Raw genomic sequence first — 22,838 nt, 5'->3', positions numbered from 1 at the left:
CATCATTATTTGAACTAATAAATGGAGAGGCTTTGTTGCAACCACAGGAACAGCAGGAGCTCCTTGCCATGGGCTGAGCCTGGTGGGCTGCCAGACACCCACCCAGCTGTTCTCCTACTCCTCAACAGGACAGGGGGACAAAAGGAGTGGAAAAGCTTGTAGGTCGACATAAAGACAGGGAGATCACTGTACTCAGTCTTTATTACCAGTTCATTGCCTGAGAGTGATTCGTCTGGTATAACTGAGGTACCCATCTTGGCTTGAAAGAACAGCTTTCAGGGGATGAGCCTGAAACTGAGACTTGAAGCTGAACTCAGACTTGAAGCTTAACTTTCCAGCTCCTGAAGTAAATTGAATGATCCTTGATCCAAACGTTGAGACATCTGTTGTTATTCTTTGTGTTGCTTTATAGGTTAGTTAAAGAAGTGGCGTGATACACTAATATGAAGTCGGACACAGAAAAATCTACACACATACTACAGTCACCAACTTTTGTTATGGTGATAAAAGTATACCATGTGAAAGATATTTTCCATCTTTGGTCTCCATAGTAAAATGATATTTTTGCATTTTACTTGCACAATTTGATAGTGATGTCAGCTTCCTTTTTACCTTTTCTCTTAGCTTGCCCTAATTAAGAGCAAGGGAGCAAACATAAGTATACAGCACACTATTTCTATTCTTGAGACCCCTTTGTTAAAAGGCTGCCCCCCCTAAGGTTCACTGTGAAAAGCGAAGGCTGTAGCCTGCAATGCTTTTTTGCACCTTGCTCTTTTCTTTATCAGAGTGAAATATGTTGGGTAGATTGGTTGTTGCTGTGCTAATCATCACCAGCTGTTCATAATTGTCTAACAGTTACAGGTACAGCAGTTTGCTACTGTGCTGTAGGCCTCCAATCTGCTCTTCCAAAACAGCTCAGCAACAAAAACTTTTTCTCTCCTTTGTAAATCCTCAAGGAACTCATCTGAAAGGCGTTTTTTTATGCAAAATACATTATCCTCTTCAATCTCTCATATTTTTTTTTTTACTCAGGGAAGAAGTATAGTAAGTTAAGTAATCATGGTGACTTGATTAGAAATGCCAATCACTGTGTGTCCTGCTGGATAAATATGTTTCTTTACATGTTATTTCTTGTCTGTTTGTAGGGCCTCTGACAGAGGACACTGAAGCGATGTTTAAAGCATACATTCAATCCCCCTCCTCATCATAAAGGACTATAGGAATGCAGAAAAATGGTAAATATGAATAAAAAAAGTAGGTATATAAATCAGCAGATAGATTAATAGAAGATAGAAGCAGATAGATTCATATACTAATAGATTAATACTCCAAGGAATATGATGGTAAAATTTATCTTCCGTTACTGTTTCTTCTGGCCAACCAATGAAAGAAGACATTATCTGTTCCCTGTGCAGGGCAAAGCGATGCTAATGGCTGGGTTTATCCAAGTAATATCCAACAACACAATGTATCCACTTTATCATACCTAGCAATTTTGGGTGCGTTGCTGGCCAGTAACATCCCAATCCAGTTGATGACTAGGAAAAGATGTTTGCTAAGGTTTACACTAGCCACCATCCCGTCATACTAAACTGTCTGCTTCTGAAAAGCTGAATTTTGGAGGTCTGCATAGGTTTGGGTAGTTGTGGAGGGTATTACTGGGTAGATATATCTCAAAGTTGTAACTTTGAGATATATCTACACAATAAAACCTTTCACAATTAGCACTTATTTTGTTGCTAAAGATTAAAATTTCCAGCCTCTTTACTTGTCATTACTAATCATATTCTTAAGTATAAAACTAGGTCTTCTTTGTTGGGTATTTTTTCCCATAAGGAATACATTTTAGAGGATTAGTAGATTAAATGAAGGGCTAAGTGCTAAGTTTTATTTATTTATTTTTCATCTGTCTGGCAGAAAGGACTGATGTGTTGAAAATGCCTGTAAAATCACAGCACTCACAGCACCAGATTCACTGGAAGCAAGGTACTATTTAATGAGCAAAGGAAAGAGAGACTATTGCAAGAAATTTTTAAAGACCTTAAGCGTTCAAAAGGCTCTATTACTGGTAGCAGTGGAGAAGGAGGGAGGGAATCACAAAGCAAAAAAACACAAGTTGGATAAATGACAGACATAAAAGGAGCATTTGTGTAGGCCTAAAGTAAAGGGAAATATGAAATGGTGGTTGTCCTATTATACTAGAGAGACTGCCTTAACCTTTGCTTTGCATTTTTGTTGGTGTTTTGTTGTATTTTGTCTCCTGGACATACTTTTAAAATTGAGTATCAAACTCTTTATAACTCTTTTGTAATTCACTTAGCTGAATGCCAGACTTTTCTTTCAGAAATCCTGACAACACTAAAGAGAATGAGGAGCACAGCAGACCTACAGGATCATCAGCTGTCACTGAAGATAGGATAAAAAAATCCCACAGTTCAAATGAGGAATAGTCTTTTTTTTTAATTTATTGCTTGCTGAAAACAACACAGAGAGACTGACAGAGCAGAGAGGGGAGCCGACACCAACAGGAAGTCCAAGTATTTTAAGAAATGAATAGTGTATAGAAAGTCTTATTTAAAAAAAAGTCACAACAGCAAGAAATTCAGTCTAGGATCTAAAATTCTTTCATCCATCTGTCACTAATTAAAAAGAATGTCAAAGAACATATGGTCATGAAACTACAGGGAGTTTAAAAAGAAAATCAAAGGAGCTGCACTAACTGTGCACCTAAATAACATTTTTCAGTAAGTGCCTTGCAAATCCCCCAGAAAGGTAAAGAGTAGGAGGGTGACTTGGAGTGAAGGACCACAAAGAACTTGACTGATATGACGACTTCTTTTCCTTTTCTGATACTACAAATTGCAGAAGTGATTAAAAACTTCCCTTGGAAAACACAAGGGAGACAGGCTGTGAGGGAAGCCAGACTCCTTCTGTTAGTTTGTATGTCAATGTTTTCCATGAATGTCATCCCTTCATAATTGCTTTTGTTGATCTTCTCTTCCTCTAAATTTTACTGACTTCTGTATTAAAAAATCATAATTGACTTTTTCTATGCCATTCCATTAAATTCATTATTAAAGAATGTAGTTTCCAAGAATTGAAAACCCCTTACTTTTTCAATAATAATGGTCTCTTATGTCGTACAGATTGAACAGAAAAATGAGAGAAGAGTATGCAATATTTTTGTATAATAAATAACATTATGTGGAATGTATTAGACTAGGCATATTAAATGATTTTTTTTTTTATTGCCACCACTTATCGTATACAGAATCTCTTTCAGTATTCACATATCATTTTCTCTTTCTTAGTAGTTTGCATAATGGTGTTTATTCTTTAACATCATAATCATAACTTCCTCATAATTCAATCTTATTGCATTGTGAGTTTTATATGGGGAGTATTACATTACTCTGCAATTTATCTTTTCTGCTTTTCCTCCTCAAAGTCATTTTCCATGCTTCTCCTTATCAGTCCTTCTTCCATGTTCATCCATATTCCTACCAATTCTTGTTTTTCTCTCGCAGAAGTTCTTTTTGGGGGAGGAAGCATGGAATAATTAAATAGTGACAGTCTACAGGAAGTGTGTCCTTATCAAGAATTTAAAAAAAAAACCACTTATCCCTCAAAAATGACTCCTTTTTCTATCCACAACTTTTCCTCTGGAAAAGTCCTTTTAATAAAGTTTCCTGATTTTAAATTGAATAAATAAGTGCTTGAAAAACATAAAGAGTAACCATCTTATTTTTTCAAAAGAATTCTTGTTTTTAATAATACTGAAAACCAACTGGCTTTATAGGCTTCTTGATGGTTAAAACATGTAGAAGGTCATTACTGAAGCAAAACATTTAAAAATGCTAAAAAAATCCCATGTTTTATACATGAAATTTTCTTCAAAATTTTAATTCATTAAATGTAATGAGTTGTGAGGGTTTTTTCTCAGTTCAGGAATTCCTTCCAAAATCTCCAGAAATCTAAGTTGTGAAGATTACTCGCAGTCATGTATATTCATATATAACAGAGCCCTTCCTATATGTACTCATTCATCTATCATCCACAGATTTCTGGGGGCTGGGAAATGGTACATAATGAGGGAGTAAGAAGGGAAGATACCACATACATTTCCTCTGTGCTTATACACTTCTGTAGGTATCTGCTGCTGGTAAACAACATTTCAGACAAGACAGATCTCTGATCTGATTCAATACAGCTATGATTATCCACTTCTGCTCGTTTCTAGATAAATACCACAGGCCTGAAGAAGACAAAATACAAAACTTACTAGTCTTGAATTAGAGCATGGAAAACCACACACAGTCTTTGTCCCAAACATTACCCACACACATTCTTAAAAATTCAAAATTTTAAATTTTTGCTGAAAATAATTTCCAGTTGCTGTCTTTTACTCTGCCTTTACCTGCTAGTTTCCTTCAGGATCTTCATCACCCCTATAACATGAGACCTTCACATGCCTTCCCATGTATCTAGGTTGCTATTATAAACTAAAGAGGGAGGCAACATCTTCCATGGGAAGTTCAGAAGAATGGCTTAATTTAATTTATCTAGTGTAATATCTCCATTTCCACTGACTGTATGGTTCTGTCTGCACTGTCTCCAATAGCTATGCTGCAGAGCACACTGGACCAGCCGGCTCAGTTTAACAGCAAGATAAGTCAGCATAGGTGGCCAGATCACACACAGACCATCAGGGTGGGATATAGAAATATACTAGTCCCTGATATAGTGTGCTGGTTTTGGCTGGGATAGTGTTAATTTTCTTCATAGTAGCTAGGATGGAGGCTATGTTTTCGATTTGTGACCAAAACAGTGTTGATAATACAGGGATATTTTCGTCACTGCTGAGCAGTGCTTACACAGAGCCAAGGCCTTTTCTGCCTCTTACACCACCCCACCAGCGAGCAGGCTGGGGTGCACAAGAAGTTGGGAGGGGACACAGCTGGGACAGCTGACCCCAGCTGACTGAAAGGATATTCCACACCATATGACATCATGCTCAGCATATAAACCTGGGGGAAGAAGGAAGAGGGGGATGTTCAGACCTATGGCATTTGTCTTCCCAAGTCACCGTTAGGTGTGATGGAGCCCTGCTTTCCTGGAGATGGCTGAACACCTGCCTGCTGATGGGAAGTAGTGAATTAATTCCTTATTTTGCTTTGCTTGTGTGCACAGCTTTTTCTTTACCTATTAAACTGTCTTTATCTAAAGCCACAAGTTTTCTCACTTTTACTCTTCCAATTCTCCCCCCATCCCACCAGGGAGGAGTGAGTGAGCAGCTGTGTGGTGCTCAGTTGCCTGCTGGGGTTAAACCAGGACATGTAGAAATGTACTAGTCCCTACTCTGCCCCTAAGCATCCTTGTCTGGAAAATTATTTCCTTCATCCCACAGTAAAACCTTGATTTTCCCTGGTATGCAAACCCTGATTTTCACTGGTGTGAATCACAGACCCCAGCACTGTGACAATGAAGACTATGCTCTATAACACACCCTGTGAAAACTTACCTTCTACCTTAACCTCCCAAGGTAGTCTTGGCTTCCTACATTTCACTCTGATAAATAGAATAGCTTGTGCTTGTGCTTCCTTATCCCTCACTTAAAAGGAGTGTTTTACAGATCAAGAAATATTCTTGCCACTCTCCCCTGAACCCTGCTCATGGTCAAGCACAACTAACACTGACCTCATCATCAGAATTTTTTCCTATTAACTCATAAATTTCTTTCTGCAGCTGCACAGATTGCTTGAAAGCTTGGTCCTATGCATCTCATCCAAAAACCAATTTCATCTTGTATTGGAAAAATGAGTAAGATTCTCAGTCATAGCTGAGATTTGTGAAAGTGGAACCTTTTGGCTTTTGTGAGATGTGTTCAGCCTCAAAGAACCAAGACCTGAATTCTTTTCTTCCTCAAGTGTACTTCAAAGCAGACCAGTGCATATGCTTGAGAGTTCAAGTACCCTGATTATTGAAAAAGAACAATCAAATAAGCATGAGATTACAATTAATTTAAACTAATTTTTCTCACTACGGTATGGGGAAGGAAGAATTATACATTTTTTTAATCAGTTTCAGCATGCTTTCAAGCCCTACTGTGTTTCTTTTAATGTCAAAACAGAAAAGGTAGGGGAAAAATGGGGCAGAAGGAGGAAAAATTGAGGGAAAAAATCCAGAATATAAATAAAAATTTATAAAATTTTAAAACAGTATCTATATTGTCCTTTATTTTTTTTTTTAAATCTCCCTGTCCTCTAGTTTTTGCATCGGTTATTGGTACAGTGAATGACCACAAAGCAACTGAAGGGGTAAGTTTCCAAACAGACCATTAAGACATACACATAAGAGATACGAGGTAATCAGACATCCGTGATTAGAGACATGATTCAAGGAGAAGCACTAGCAATGGACGAGAGTGGAGTCAGGGATTTCTAGAGAGAACTCAACCTCTATAAAGCTGTGGGACCCAAGAAGCTGCATCCAAGGATGCTGAGAGACCTAGCCAACATCCTTGAAAGCCACTCTTTCTTCAATGGGCTGTGGAGATTGGGGAAGATCCCTGATAACTGGAGAAAAGCACTTGTCACACACATCTTCAAAAGGTGACAGTCCAGAAGACTAAAAGCCAGTCACCTCAGTCCCAGGGAAAGTCATGGAGTGAATATTTTTGAAACACATTTCTGGGCACATGCAAAAGAAAGCAATTTGTAACAATTAGCATGAGTTTATCACAGGCAAATCATGCATGACCAACCAGGTTGCTTCCTCTGATAAGCTGTCTGGATTTGTGGCTGAGGGAGGAGTGGTGGATGTCATTCACTTTGATTTTTAGAGAGATTTTTGACATTGTCTCTCAAAATATTCTGCTATTCAAGTTAGCATGTTATGGTGTCCATGTCCAGGCAACCAGACGGATAAAACACTGGTTAGGTGCTCAGCTTCAGAGAACAGTTTTTATGGGACCATATTTCACCTAGAAAATGGTTACAAGAAGAATACCATAGATGTTTATCTTGGGACCTTTCCTGTTTAACACCACATCCTGGAGTAAAGAGAGAGAGTGAACTCGCAGCAGCAGCAGATGACACAAAACTGGGAGAACTAGTTGGTACTCTCGAAAGTGGGGTGCTGCCACTCAGTGAGACCTTGCAGGCTGGAGAAAAGGGTCAACAAGAACCTAATGAAATTCAATAAAGATGAATGTAACACCCTACACCTGGGAAGGAAGAACTTGCCATGTGAGGTTAACAGTATCCTGTGCTGCATTAGGAGGAGTGTGGCCAGCAGGTCAAGGGAGGTGATCCTTCGCCTCTGCTCAGCACTGGTGAAGCCACACCTGGAGTGCTGTGTCCAGTTCTGGACTCCCTATACAAAAGAGATATGGACCTACCTACTGGAGAGACTCCAGCAAAGGGCCACTAAATGGAATAAGGGTCTGGAGCATCTCACATGTGAGGAAAAGGAACGTTAAAGGAATTTGTCTTATTCTCTGACACAATAACTCATCGTATTTGGTTTATGTGGTAAGGTTTTGGTACCAGAGGATTGCAGAGGTGGCTTCTGTGAGAAGATACCAGGAGCTGCTGCCATGTCAGACAGAGCCAGCTCCAGTCAACTCCAATGGACCTACCACTGGCCAAGGTTGAGCCCACCAGTGACGCTGGCAGTGCTTCTGTGATAACATATTTAAGAAAGAGTGCAAAACACTGTGCAGTAGCTGTGAGAAAGAAGAGTGAGAAAATGTGAGAGGAAACAGCCCTGCAAACATCAAGGTCGGTGAAGAGGGAGGGGGAGGAGGCGCTCCAGGCACCAGAGCAGAGATTCCCCTGCAGCCCATGGTGAGGCAGCTGTGCCCCTGCAGCCCATGGAGGCCCCTGGGGGAGCAGAGATCCACTGCAGCCTGGGGACTACACCATGCTGGAGCAGGGGGATGTGCCTTGAAGGAAGCTCTAGCCTGCGGACAGCCTGCACTGGAGCAGGCTCCTGTCAGGAGCTGCTGCCTGCGGAGAAGAGTCCAGGCACAAGCAGGCTCCTGGCAGGACCTGTGGGCTGTGGAAGACCCACAATAGAGCAATCCATTCCTAAAGGACTGTACCCTCTGGAGAGGGCCTATGCTGGAGCAGGGGAACAGCATGAGGAGGAAGGAGTGGCAGAGACGAAGTGTGTCGTGGTTTAACCCCAGTCAGCAACCTGCACCACACAGCCACCTGCTCACCCTCCCTGCCCCGGTGGGATGGGGGAAAGAACCGGAAAAAGAAAAGTAAAACATGTGGGTTGAGATAAAGGCAGTTTAATAGGACAGCAGAGGAAGAGAAAGTAATAATAATAATAACAACATACAAAACAAGTGATGCACAATGCAATTGCTCACCACCCACCGACCGATGCCCAGCCAGCCCCCGAGCAGCGATCGCTGCTCCCCGGCCAACCTCCCCCAGTTTATATACTGAGCATGACGTCATATGGTATGGAATAGCCCTTTGGGCAGTTTGGATCAACTATTCTGGCTGTGCCCCCTCCCAGTTTCTTGTGCACTTGGCAGAGCACGGGAAGCTGAAAAGTCCTTGACCAGCATAAGCACTACTTAGCAACAACTAAAACATCAGTGTGTTACCAGCATTCTTCTCCTACTAAATCCACAACACAGCACTATGCCTGCTACTAGGAAGAAAATTAACCCTATCCCAGCTGAAACCAGGACAAAGTGTTATGAACTGACCACAAACCCCATTCCCCATCCCCCCTGTACCACTCAGAGGGGAGGAGGTAGAAGAGTTATACCATGCTATTGTTGTCATTGTTATCCACACTTGAAAGAGTGAAATAGTTGTAACTGTGAAATAGCAAAGGGAATATTTTCATTAACAGACCAGGGTGTTGCAGGATAGAGGTCATTGGCACAACATATACAATTTGGCAGGTAGTTTGTTTAACTGGTTTTGCTGTTTCATTTTGTAGCATATCCCATTGCCTTTCGGCGGGAAATTAACAGCATACTGACTTGGATTTCTGGCTGATTTAAATAGGTGTGACTTGAGTGGAATCATGAATGATTCAATCCATCAATTACAGATCTGGCCTTCTTTAATCCAGGTTGCTTTTTATTTTTTACGGTGGAAAAGCTGCTAATCCCCAATTGCTTATTGTCTCTTCAAGGTCTGGTTCTGAAATACAGCTCATCAGCTCCCATACGAATGTTCCACAGAAAACGTAAAACAAAGTTAATTCCCAGACTTGCTTAATCACCATGGTAACACACTCAGGCAAGCACAACTGCGAAATGGAGGTACCCTGAAAGATTTTGTCTAAAAAGCAAAAGCCCAGTCATGCTCCAAGTACAGAGAGGATGTTTATGGATATTTCTGTGGGCAGTCTGCATGTCTCCCTTTCTTTCAGTGGAATGGCTCTGGAACCAGCACACACTAGTAAATCACAAGATAGATTTTCCATTTCAAATATCCCAATAGCATTAGCTTTCAAAATTCAACAAGAAAAGCAGCATCTATCTTCTTCAGAGATTCACCAAGGTTTATTAATTCACTGCTATAATTTGACTGGGGATAACCACCATGGTAGGGTACAAAGCCAAGGTCTACCAATTTGTCTCCTTTGATAACAGTACCTTCTAATATAAAGGCTTCTTCCCCCCACTCCGATGCTTTGCTTCTCACTAGATAACATTATTAGCCTCTCTTGACAGAACCAAACAATTATTTTTATATGCAATACAGATAAGCAAATACTTGTGTCTCATTGTACTTACTCTAGTAACCTTTATCTCCGCAAGATTCTCTTTCAACTCAATTTTTTTGCAAGTAAAGAATGATCAGAATGATACACACTATTCTGAATGAGCTTTCATCCTTGCCTAATGCAATGGCACAAGAAGTTTGCTACATAAATTCATCTGATGACACAGTCCTCTTTTATGTATGTGTTAAATTCGGCTGCTCCAAGCTTCTCACTATTTTTCCTCTCTAATTGTAATGATTTGTAGTAGATATTATTATTTTTATTCTTGAATTGCTTGACTTTACAGTTTATATGACCAGAGTTCATTTTGCATTTATTATTTCTGTCCCTAAATTAATCCATTTTGCCAGTAAGACTTTCTAACCCTTCTGTTTGCTGACAGTTCCTCATAGGTTTGTACCACCATATCTCATAAATTGCTAAACAATACTGGTATCTATATCAATGCAAGGGAAACATTTTTAATAGTCCCAAAAATTCTGTCCATACAAAAATCTAATCTAATGAGTTCTACAACAGACTCCTACCAATATTGGATTTATTGCCAGTAGAAACCCCAGTACAAACCTCCTTAAAAATGTTGTCCAGATTCTCTTTAATTTACAGAATCCTTTTTCTCTTCTCAAAATATCACAGCATCAAGAAACAAAGTTGCCTGTTGCGACTGCCTCCCTGATTTATATTTTTAAGGAACGTAACAAACCCGTCACAACTTGCTTTACAGTCATACCTCCTAGTGTACCATGTTCCTGTGATCTCGTCATAGCAGTTTTCACATGCTGTATTGGCAATCCATATTCTGTCACTGTGTTGTCTATGTTTCTTGCTTTGGTGAACAAATATTTCACTTGTGTCTCACTGTTCTCATTCATTTTCCTAGCTGGATTAGGTACAATAATTTCACTGTATGTCCTGCTTGCTCTGCAGATGTTCTTGTATATATTATTTCTTTCTTCTTTTCTGTCAGCTTTCTTTTTTATCTGTACTGTTCTTTTATATAGCTGTTGCTCTTTTATATGCAATTTTCCCATATTGAAGCCAGTCCTGAAGATTACGCAGAGGCTTCCAGCCTTCTTTTCATTTTCTCTTGAACAAAGACTCTCGTCCATTGTGCTCATTTTCTGGTACATTTTACCACTTTGTGTGAAAGTCTTCAATGGCCCGGTTTTCTTCCTTGCAGCAAGCTCCAACCACACCATGATCTCTATACTTATCTGTTCCTTTTCTGGAAACACAAAAGGCAACAGAAAATCAACCTACAACAGAAAATCATCCTTTAGTCAAGACTATAGTTTTATAAATGACAGTCTTATGCACTGAAGGAGACTTTGAAATTTTCACTCATTTTTATGACTGTTGGCAGGAGTTTATTACTGTCTGGCAATACAAATGTGAGTGAGGATGTTCTCCAAATGGGTTTTGTAAAGCATTCTGTATTAAAAATAATTCTTCCTGCCCTCTCCCTCAGAAGACTTCCAGATCATTTTACTTATTCAGGTTACAATCGATATGTGTTGCAACACTATTGAAAGAAAGCAAACTACACAGCGAGATGATCATTAACAGCTGGGTGCAGGTGGAATACTCTTAAACCAACTCTACTGCTAAAAATAGTGCAAGTTGCACCTTTCCTAAAGGGAAATGCTCTGGAGGTAACCAAGCTGTGTGTACAAATTATGTTTTTCGGGATCAAACCATGTGACAAAACCAAAGATTTCCTGTGCTCAAGATGGGATCTTCTAGTGAGCAAGGTTCATGTTTACTGTGTATAAATTACATGTACCAAACTTTTACTCTACAGGATGATAAACATTCTCTGGGGTACAAGTTCCTAGAACACAATATTAACTTTTTAAAAGTTACCATTTACCGATAGAATCATAGAATCATAGAATGCTTTGGGTTGGAAGGGACCTTTAGAGGGCATCTAGCCCACCCGCCCTGCAGCAAGCAGGGACAGCTTTAACCAGATCAGGTTGCTCAGAGCCCTGTCCAACCTGACCTGGAATGTTGCCAGGGATGGGGCCTCTACCACCTCTCTGGGCAACCTGTTCCAGTGCTTGACCACCCTCAATGTAAAAAACTTCTTTCTAATGCCTAGTCTAAATCCATTCTTCTTTAGTTTAAATCCATTATTCCTTGTCCTGTCACAACAGGCCTTGCTAAAAAGATTCTCCCCATCTTTCCTGTAGGCCCCCTTTAAGTACTGGAAGGCTGCAATAAGGTCTCCTCACAGCCTTCTCTTCTCCAGGCTGAACAACCCCAACTCTCTCAGCCTGGCCTCACAGGAGAGGTGCTCCAGCCCTCAGATCATTTTGGTGGCCCTCTTCTGGACCTGCTCCAGCAGGTCCATGTCCTTCTTGTGCTGAGGGCTCCAGAGCTGGACGCAGTACTCCAGGTGAGGTCTCACCAGAGCAGAGTAGAGAGGCAGAATCACCTCCCTCGACCTGCTGGCCATGCTTCTTCTGATGCAGCCAAGGATACGGTTGGCTTTCTGGGCCGCAAGCGCACATTGCTGGCTCATGTCCAGCTTTTCATCCACCAGTACCCCCAGGTCCTTCTCCACAGGGCTGCTCTCAATCCCTTCATCCCCCAACCTGTACTGATACCAGGGGTTGCCCCATCCCAGGTGAAGGACCTTGCACTTGGCCTTGTTGAACCTCATGAGGTTCACACAGGCCCACCTCTCCAGCTTGTCCAGGTCCCTCTGGATGACATCTCATCCTCCTGGTGTGTCAACCGCACCACTCAGCTTGGTGTTGTCTGCAAACTTGCTGAGGGTGCACTCGATCCCACTGTCTATGTCATTGATGAAGATGTTAAATAGCACTGGTCCCTTTACGGACCCCTGAGGGACACCACTTGTCACCGGTCTCCACGTGGACATCGAGCCATTGACCACGACCCTCTGGATGCAACCATCCAGCCAATTCCTTATCCATCAAACAGTCCACCCATCAAACCCATATCTCCCCAATTTAGAGAGAAGGATGTTTTGAGGGACTGTGTCGAACGCTTTACAGAAATCCAAGTAGATGACATCCATTGCTTTTCCCTTGTCCACTGATGCAGTCACTCCTTCATAGAAAGCCACGAGGTTGGTCAGGAAGGAGTTTCCCTTGCTGAATCTATGCTGGCTGTCTCAAATCACCTCCCTGTCCTCCATGTGCTTGAGCATAGCTTCTAGGAGAATCTGTTCCATGATCTTCCCAGGAACAGAGGTGAGGCTGACAGGTCGATAGTTCCCAGGGTCCTCCTTTCTTCCCTTTTTAAAAATGGGCACAACATTCCCCTTTTTCCAGTCAGCAGGGACTTCACCTGACTGCCATGACTTTTCAAATATCATGGAGAGTGTCTTGGCAACTACATCAGCCAATTCCCTCAGGAGTCTGGGATGCATCTCATCAGGTCCCATAGACTTGTGTACATTGAGGTTCTTCAGGTGGTCTCGAACCTGATCTTCCCTTACAGTGGGAGGGGCTTTACCCCCCTGCTCCCCATCTTTTGGTCCATGGACTTGGGAGAGGCGAGGAGAGAGGTTGCCAGTGAAGACCGAGGCAAAGAAGTTGTTGAGTACCTCAGCCTTCTCCTCGTCCATTGATACAAGTTCGCCTTTCTTGTTCGTCAAGGGGGGTATGCTTTCTTTAACCTTCCTTTTCTGGTTGATATACCTGTAGAAGCCCTTCTTGTTATTCTTTATGTCCCTTGCCAAATTCAGCTCCATCCTCACCTTGGCCTTCCTGACCTCCTCCCTACACAACCAGGCTGCTTCCCTGTATTCCCCCCAGGACACCTGTCCCTGCTTCCACTGCCTGTGCAGTTCCCTCTTACTCTTCAGTTTGACCAGCAGGTCTCAACTCAGCCATGCTGGTCTCTTCCCTTCCTTGCCTGATTTTTTACACTTGGGGACTGATAGCTCTTGCGCTCTATGGAAGGTGTCCTTAAAGATCTGCCAACTCTGTTCCGTTCCCCTGTCCCTAGGACCATCTCCCAGGGGGTCCTTCTGACTAACTCCTTGAAGAGCTGGAAGTTTGCTTTCCTAAAATTTAGGGTCCTGACTGTACTCCTCGCTTTTCCCATGTCCCTCAGGAGCATGAACTCCACCAATGCGTGATCACTGCAGCCCAAGCTGCCTCCAGTCTTGACATCACCGATGAGCTCAGTTGCATTGGTGACCATCAGGTCCAGTATTGTGTCCCCTTGGGTAGGTGTGTCTATTACCTGGCTTAGGAAGTTGTTGTCTATTGCATTCCAGGAATCTCCTGGATTGCCTACAGCTTGCTGTGTTGCTTTTCCAGCAAATGTCAGGGTGGTTAAAGTCCCCCAGCAGGACAAGAGTCTGCAAGTGCGAAGCCTCCCGGAGCTGGAGGAAGAAGGCTTCGTCAGCAGGCTCCCCTTGATCAGGCAGCCTGTAGTAGACACCAACCACAAGGTTCCCTTTGTTGCCTCTGTCTCTGACTCTTACCCATAAGCTTTCGACCTGCTCGTGGCTATTCTTCAGGGACAGCTCTTCACACTGTATTGATTTCTTTACGTAGAGGGCAACGCCTCCGCCCCTCCTTCCTCGCCTGTCCCTTCTGAAGAGCCTGTAGCCATCAATAGCCACATTCCAGTCGTGGGATTCGTCCCACCAGGTTTCGGTTATGGCAATCAGGTCGTAGCTGTCTAGTAGCACAGCAGCTTCCAGCTCCTCCTGTTTGTTCCCCATGCTGCGTGCATTCGTGTAGAGGCATTTCATCTGGGCTGCTAGCCGTGTCACCTTCTTGTTAGAACATCCCTTGTTTCCCTCGGGGTGTTTCACGAAGGTTTCCTTGTGAGCTCTAACTATCTCAGGAGCCCCCGGCTCATCTCTGCCAGACTTCAACTGTGCTGCAGTGTCCCCATCATGCCTCTGCGCAATAGGTTGAGGGCTCACAGTAGCACCCTGTCCCTCTAACCATTGTGTACCATCCCACAGCTTGTCACAGGCAAGCCTGGTACATTCCCCCTCCCCCTTCACATCTAGTTTAAAGCCCTGTCAATGAGCCCCGCAAGCTCCTGTGCAAAGATCCTCTTTCCCCTTTGAGAAAGGTGGCTCCCATTTGTCGCTAGCAAGCCTGGTGCCATGTAGGCCATCCCATTGTCGAAGAACCCAAAGTTGTGATGGTGGCACCAGCCTCGGAGCCATGTGTTAAGAGATTGGATCCGCCTGTTCCTACCAATGTCACCTCCCACAACTGGAAGGAGGGAGGAAAAGATGACCTGTGCCCCCGATTCCCTCACTAAGCGTCCCAAGGCCCTGAAGTCTCTTTTAATCACCCTTGGGCTATGCACTGCAACTTCATCACCACCCACGTGGAAGAGCAGTAAGGGGTAGTAGTCCGAGGGCCGTACCAGGCTGGGAAGTCTCCTGGTGATATCTCTGACCCAGGCTCCTGGCAAGGAGCAGACTTCCCTATGAGGAGGGTCCACCCGGCATATTGGACCCTCCGTTCCCCTCAGGAGGGAGTCTCCTATGACTATGACCCATCTTGTCTTCCTTGTTGAGGTGGTAGTAATATGGGGGGTAGGTCTTTGTGGTCTTGGCAACTCTTCGGGTGTAGATGGATCAACGCCCACATTGTCCACTAGGTTACAGATAGGTTACAGAATTATTCTTGATCATTTCCTGTAGCACTGATACTTAAAGATAAAATCTAGAACTGATGATTTTTCCAGTTCTGGGGTCCCCAGTACAAGACAGACATGGGCCTCTTAGTATGGGTCCAGAGGAGGATCGCTTAAATGGTCAGAGGGCTGGAACACCTTCCCTGTGAAGAGTGGCTGAGAGAGTTGGGTTTGTTCAGCCTAAATAAGCAGAGACTCTGGGGAGACATTCTTGCAGCCTTTCAATATATAAAAGAGCCATTTTTCTTATAAAGAAAGATGGAGAGAGACTTTTTACCAGGGATTGTAGTGACAGGACAAGGGGCAATGGTTTGAAATTGAAAGAGGGTAGATTTAGATTGGACATAAGAAAGAAATTTATTATGATAAAGCTGGTGAGACAACGGAACAGGTTGCCCAGAGAAGCTATGGATGCCCCATCCCTGGAAGTGTTCATGGTCAGGTTCGACAGGGCTTTGAGCAATGTCATCTAGGGGATGATGTCCCTGCCCATGGCAGGGGGTTGGACCTGATGATCTTTAAAGGTCCCTTCGAACCCAAACTATTTTAAGATTTTATGATTTTTTAATTATCTCTTTTTTTAACCACCCATTTTACAATTAAAAGAAAAGCAATTTCTAGGTGAATTTACAATGGACAAAAATCCTACTTTTCTTGGTTTTATCACTCATAATATTTCATAATAAAACTGTTCATCAGTTTCAGGGGATTCCCCTTACAGAAGCAGACCGACAGAGCTAAGGCCACTTTCTTTGCAGAGAGAATGCTGAAACTGCCTGTGTTAAACAGAACCTAGAAATGCTAAATTTTCATTTGCTTGGAGAGTGAAAAAAATACCAGACTGACATTTGTCATGTCTTCCACACTTCCTGCTTCATCTCCTGAGGCTATATTTGTCATACTTAGCTTTGTGGGACAAAACTCACATCCCATCTCATCAGCCTCTAAGTGGGTGTCTGTTGACTTAATGGTTGCCAATACAGTGGTCTTCAAAATTTTTCAGAAATATGTGTGGCTCAGCTGAACAAAATACTTGCCCAAAGTTGCCAATGTTTTATTCATGGAGAAACTCTTTTTTTTTTTTGCTGGGATGAATAATGGCAACGTGTGCAAACAAATATGATTTCATTATGATGAGTTAGCTGATTGTTGCATAAGCCTTCAGAATGTCTTTTCTTTTTTTCTTTTGTGTTTCCCCTGCAGACTACTTTCTATGACAAATAGCTTAAGAATGTGTTATGGTTTTGGGTCTGGGTTTTTTTTTTTTTTCTTTCAGTGTGAAATGGTATTAGTAACAGCCCAATAAATTTTCAGGCCTGGAGAGGAAACACAAGGACGTATGCTTCCCACGCAGTGTCTCCCCTCCTGGATCACTCTAATTAGTATCTTCTCTACAAGACGGTGGCATCACAGCAGCTTTGAGGTGGGTTCCATGATAGTCTCTGGGCATAAGAAATTTTCAGGCCAATTTTCCATTTCTCCAGAGTATGGATTGGATTAGGGAGGTCTTTAATGTGTGATTTACGGACAGCTGAGCACTACACAAGATAACTTATGGCAAGTATCATTATATATCAGAGAATACTTAATGTGCAGCTCCTGCTAATAAAAGGAATCATGCACAATGGTAAATGATTTATAACATATTTTCTTTTGCCAGCTACATTTATACCCAATCCACATCTTGCCAAAACCCAAATACAACTGTCTAAGAACTAATAAAATTGAAAAAAGCTAGCAACTGCAGCAGTTGTTTTGCAGGTTGGCCTCCCATGACTGCAGATACTTGGTAAACTTGCTTAGGACACTACCGTGTTCTTTTTTGGTATTATTTGTTCTAAGTAAAGTACAGAAAGCAAAACGTTCCCCACGCAAACACAGGAAAACAAAAGTTAAAGGGGCATGACAAACATCTTTCTTTGCTCCTACACAAAGAACTTCTATAACGTCATTAGAGCAGGTGGCCGTTAGGGCGGGCACTCCCGCACCCATGTAGGGCTGTGGTGTACGTTATTAGTCATGTGTATGCATGGCTGTACATATTTAATTGTATATACATCCTTAGAGTACATATTTATACACACACACAAGCATTGGAAGAGGCTGCCCAGAGAGGTGGTGGAGTCACCATCCCTGGCAGTGTTCAAAAAATGGGTAGAAGTGGCACTTGGGGACATGGTTTAGTGAGCATCGTGGTGTTGGTTTGGCGGTTGGACTGATGATCTTAGAGGTCCTTTCCAACCTTAATGATTCTATTCTAGTTTTACTTTCATTAAAAAATAATCCAGCCACCAAGCCAGGAAACATGAAATTAGTTATTACTCTACCCTTAATTGGTTTAGTGGTGGCCTTGGTAGTTTTAGGTTAATGGTTGGACATGATGATCTTAAAGGTCTTTTCCAACCTAAACGATTCTGTGATTCTATGACTCTATAATTTGTCCTATATTGTCTTCTCTCTCTACAACTACATGACTAGCCTTAGTATCTTCATGTCTTCCATTAGAGCTGTATTCCTTTACCTTTTTCATACCTGCTTCATCACAACCTGTTATGAATTCTTTGTGCTTCACCATTGTACTGGTCAGAGGGAGGACTGGGTACAGGAGCTGGCAAAGGCTGGCTCTTTCATCCTTCCTATGCTACTGTTGTGCCTCAGAAATGGAGCCTACTTTACAGATGCAGAAGGGCAGTGTGAGCATGGAAAGCAACATCCCCATTCTACACACTATATCTATTCCCTCAGCTTTTCTCCAGGAAATGAGTTTATTGAGTGCAAAGTTTGGGATTTGATAAGGAATTTTCTTTCTTCCTTTTTTTTTAGACAGTGAGAACAGAGCAGTGTTGTGGTGTTGAGGACAAACAAAAAATTTGCCCATAAAAATGCTTTTCACTCTTAGATATGTTTAGTTTTTGTGAATCTGACACCTATCTGGCACAGCAACAAACATCAGATAAACTGAATCAAAGTCAAGCAGCAAGCTAAGTGCCTCTGAAGTTTCCCCCTCCCCCCTTTTCCTCTTAGGCAGAACTTGCATTGTTAGCTATTTCAGAGCTGTCAATGAGAGCAGAAAGCTGAAATGTCTGTGTCCACGTACAACAAAATTGTGATAAAATTAAAAAAAAAAATCTCACTGCCATAAGTAATTTTGTGTTTAAAGTGAAGAAAACAAGCTAGAAATGCACCTTGGCAAAGGAATAGGAGAAGGGTGCCTCATTAATCCAAGAGAAAGCATGAAAAAAATGCTCCGAAACAAACATTGAAGAAGTATGCAGGAAACAAGGCAATGATTCCTGTACTTTTTAACAGACAGAGACAGTACTGGAGCTACATAAGGAGGCAGTCCACATTTATTTCAGATAAGAGGAGAGAAATGTTTTAGATCTGAACAGGTCACATCCAAGTCCTACTGAACTCTCTACTGACCTACTTCAACTCTATGCCTTCTGTATATTACACTCAGAGAACACAAAATATGGGTTGATAGCTTTTAGCAGCCACAATTCTTGTACTGTGGTGGGACTGAGTAATTCCACTGTAGAAACAAAAGCTTATTAAACTGGGCGTTGTACAAGCACCACAAAAAATACAGTATCACCTTAAAGAAATTATAACGTGAGAATAAGGCATGTGATTACAGGTGGCTGCACAAGAAAATACTGAAAAATATTGATTAAATCACCCATCATGGAGTGCTGCCAGTGCATGTTTTGCCTTCAGGTATAAGGTTATTATATACAACAAACACAATGTTTATCTTCCTGTACATGAGATAGTACCCTTTACATATACTCAATTAAACCTTTCAAGTCTTGTCCTCTATTCTAGTCTATTCCAGACCATCTTTCTAGTATTGAAATGTTTTCCACGGTGTTTTAAATTATATGACTAACAACTCTCAGCTGTTGATTTTTCTCTCAACCACCCCCTGAGAGAGAAGTACCTGAAATGATGTGACTTATTTTGCTTTGCGTTTTCCTTTCCTTCAGAAGCATGTTGCTAGGTATTGTTAGAGAAAGCACTTACAGTGAGAAGTGGCGACACTTATGACAGTTCCAAGTTTCTGAAGTGAATTACTTCACAGCCTTGGACTGCCCCCTGAAAATATTCCATTTTTCTCTCATTTGCTCTCCTGTACCTGCAGACAGCTCCCTTGTGCCGAGGGACTGAAACTGTCAACCATAGTCTTCATCTCAAAGATTTAGGTGATGTTTTTTTCCTTAAGTATCCTAAGCCAAGTGCTGGAATACCTTGAAGAGAACATTCAAGACCTTGAACTTCATTCATTTTCTAACAAGAGACAGCGTACAGCAGAGAGTTGCCTGTAAGGCTGTGAGGATGTACGGTGGTAGCATGTCCCATTTAGAATCTTTTAAGTATTGTAATCCTTGTGCCCTGGCAGGCCAAATTGCCATGGAACAACTGAGAGGTGAGGAAAACATGAAAACCCAGGATTAGGATGTGCCATGGTCTTTTACTTGGAGTTGACATTATCTGTAGTTGAGTTGATGTGGATGTGAGGAATCCATATCCACTGAGAACAAAACTTGCTGGTATTATGAACTTCCAAAATTGCAAAATATCATTTTAAATATGGAAAATATTAAAAATAATTTTTTTCTGCTGCTTTTTAAGCTGTTAGGGTTTATTTGTTGCTAAGAGTAGCAGAAATAATTCTGCTACTCATTCACTGTTATAGTTTTCACAAAGCTTTGAGGGGAAAAATATATCTATTCATATGTATAAATATGCTCATACACAAATATGTGTATACCTCTTTGTATCCACTGTGTGGGAGCAAGGTGTATCAGGTAATTAAGGACTGAAGCAGGCAGGGTGATCAGGTGCCTAGCTGGGACTGAAAGCTTTGTCTCCAAGATCCTGCTCCCTGTGTGATTCAGACTGAGGTACAATGAACTAGAACCCAAACACAAGTTTTTGTCGAAATCCTGTTTGGCTCAGAAAGTTTCTTCTTTTCCAGATGCAAAGTGAAAACACAAATGAGACTTGAAAAGAGGCAGCAGAATGGTCTCTCCTCTGCTCAACTTCACTTATCTTCACGTTACGTATTCCCATCAGATCTGCTGCAAAATCAACACACGAGAGAGAGCAAAAATGTACCTATGACAAAGCTTAAGACATGAAACAGTTTTGTAGATTACAAAACCTGAAATTTTTCCTCCTCTCTTTGCATCACATTCTGAAGAAGAGGATTTTATGACATTTAAAACCACTGTTGATTCTGCTGAATCAAAATGAAGCTGTTTCATTATTAGCTGTTAATTTACAACACACTGATGTAAATAACGACTGTGCAGATGATCACCAAAGCAGAATTGTTGCTCAGTTTCTGTAATTTTGTAATTCCAATGGTCTAAACTTTAGCATGTGAATAGTTACTTCTAGGTACCTTCATTTTTGGATGATCACTTCTGGCATGCTTTTGCTTTCCAAAGGAATGCTCACCATCACATTTGGAAAACTCAGTCCATCAAACTGATTACTTAAAATCAGTAATCACTTATGAAAATGTAAACCTCTCACATCTTTTGAAATGAAGAAGTGAAAACTATAGGAGTTACATAATTTGCTTTCAAAGTCTACCCAGAGAAACTGAGCATATGAAACTGAGACAATTTAACTTTCAGCCAGAGAGGATTTTATTTTTTTCCTTAAGCTTATAATTCAGGACCATTTTCTAAAGATCTTCATTTTTTCTCATCTATTTCCCTTTAAGGAGGGCAAAAATGTATGTCAGTTGAAATTACCATTCAATATAATTTGCCAGAATTGTAATTTTCCTGTCAAAAAGAGGCGAAAAACTTTTGAACCTTGATAGTGTTGCTGGTGTGCCCAGTTTTCTCCCAGGAGAGACCATCTCTAGAGATAAGGTGTCCATCACTTTATCTACTCTGAAACTGGAAATAAATGGCCTATAAAGTGGTAATTCTGCATCACATTTATATTTCTACTGGGAGCAAAACTAGAAAGCCAGCTATATATTACATCAAGCCAGGAACAAATTTAGTAGGAGAGGGAAGAGAGTTGCTAAAGGACTTTAATCTACCTACTCACTTAGGTGTTTTTAAAGTAGTACTGCACTTTATCTCCAGATTTACAAACCCTCCCAGCTGGAGGCAGGGAACTGAGGAGGAATTCAATGAACAGAACATGGTTTAATAGACTAGAAAAGAGGAAATCTAGTCCCCATTTTCACCTCTACATCTGGACAGCATTTTCAACATTTTCAGTTTGTGAACCTCTAAACATTTTGAAAGAAGTTCCAAATGCGCTTTTAGAAGTATTTGAACATATTTCCTAACACTGGTCTTCGACAAATGCAGTATCTTCACTTAATCTTAACTTCTCTAGCTTTGCCATTATCAAACTCTCAGACCACTGCACAGATATTCATGAGCCAGCCCTGCCTGCCCATCATCATCATAACCTCCCTTTTTATGTCTTGCATCATTTCATAGAGGAAGTCCCTAAACAGATTCACTTGATCAATCCAACATGTTTTCATTGCAAAGAACAATCTGGTGATTGGCAGCTTGCTTTGAAATACTGGTAAACCAGGTCCCACATAAAAATGTCAGATGTGAAGTTGAAGTATGCTCTTTAAGCCAGCACTCCTCTTCCTGAACAAGTTCTGCAGTGTTTTAAATGAATTTAGTCCTAATGATACTTTATATAGTCAACTGACATACATCTCTTAAAAAGATATTAAACATACTAGTGTGAGATCATTTGCATCTACTGTCTACATCTTGGGACAGACAGGTCTTTAACTAGCTCTTTTCCAGCCAAGATGAATACAGTTTCTGTTATGCCTCCCCAATATTTATGAAAGGACGTATTTTCTTCTGATGGAATTTAAGATACATAAAAGAATCAAGAGGGGCAACTAAGCCAAAATTAAAAATTGATCAATTATATTTCTAAGGCATTTCATAGCTTTTACCAGTCTGTTTCTCTCTCTCGTGCTGTTTTCATTTAATTATCAGACTGCACAAAATGCTTTGCTTCCAAAGTAATACATGAAGCCATTCAGGTTCAGAATATCTGCAATGGAAACTCATAGCTGATCACATCTTATTTCACACAGCAACTGAGGAGGTGTTAACTACCATCCTAAGATGCAGCCCTGTACTGTCACAGAATTAACTGTAAAAGATCTGACTGTGAATCCTCCCTTTGTCTGTTATATAGTGTTCACCCGCTATGGAAGTGGCCACATCACTGAGATAACAATTTTTCAGGAAAAGGGGTTTCCTTCACTTGAAGTTCATCTATTCAAATAGATATTATTTGCGTTAGAACCCAGGTACCTTACCTGCTATGAGAATGCCCTGGCCACCTTAGAGTGATCTGGAATAAAACTCACTCTCTCACCTTTTGAAGCTGTTCAATTTGGAATAGAATATTAA

Source organism: Pelecanus crispus, chromosome 2, assembly GCF_030463565.1.
Source record: "Pelecanus crispus isolate bPelCri1 chromosome 2, bPelCri1.pri, whole genome shotgun sequence".
Classification (NCBI taxonomy): Eukaryota; Metazoa; Chordata; class Aves; order Pelecaniformes; family Pelecanidae; genus Pelecanus; species Pelecanus crispus.
This window is presented reverse-complemented; position numbering follows the sequence as displayed.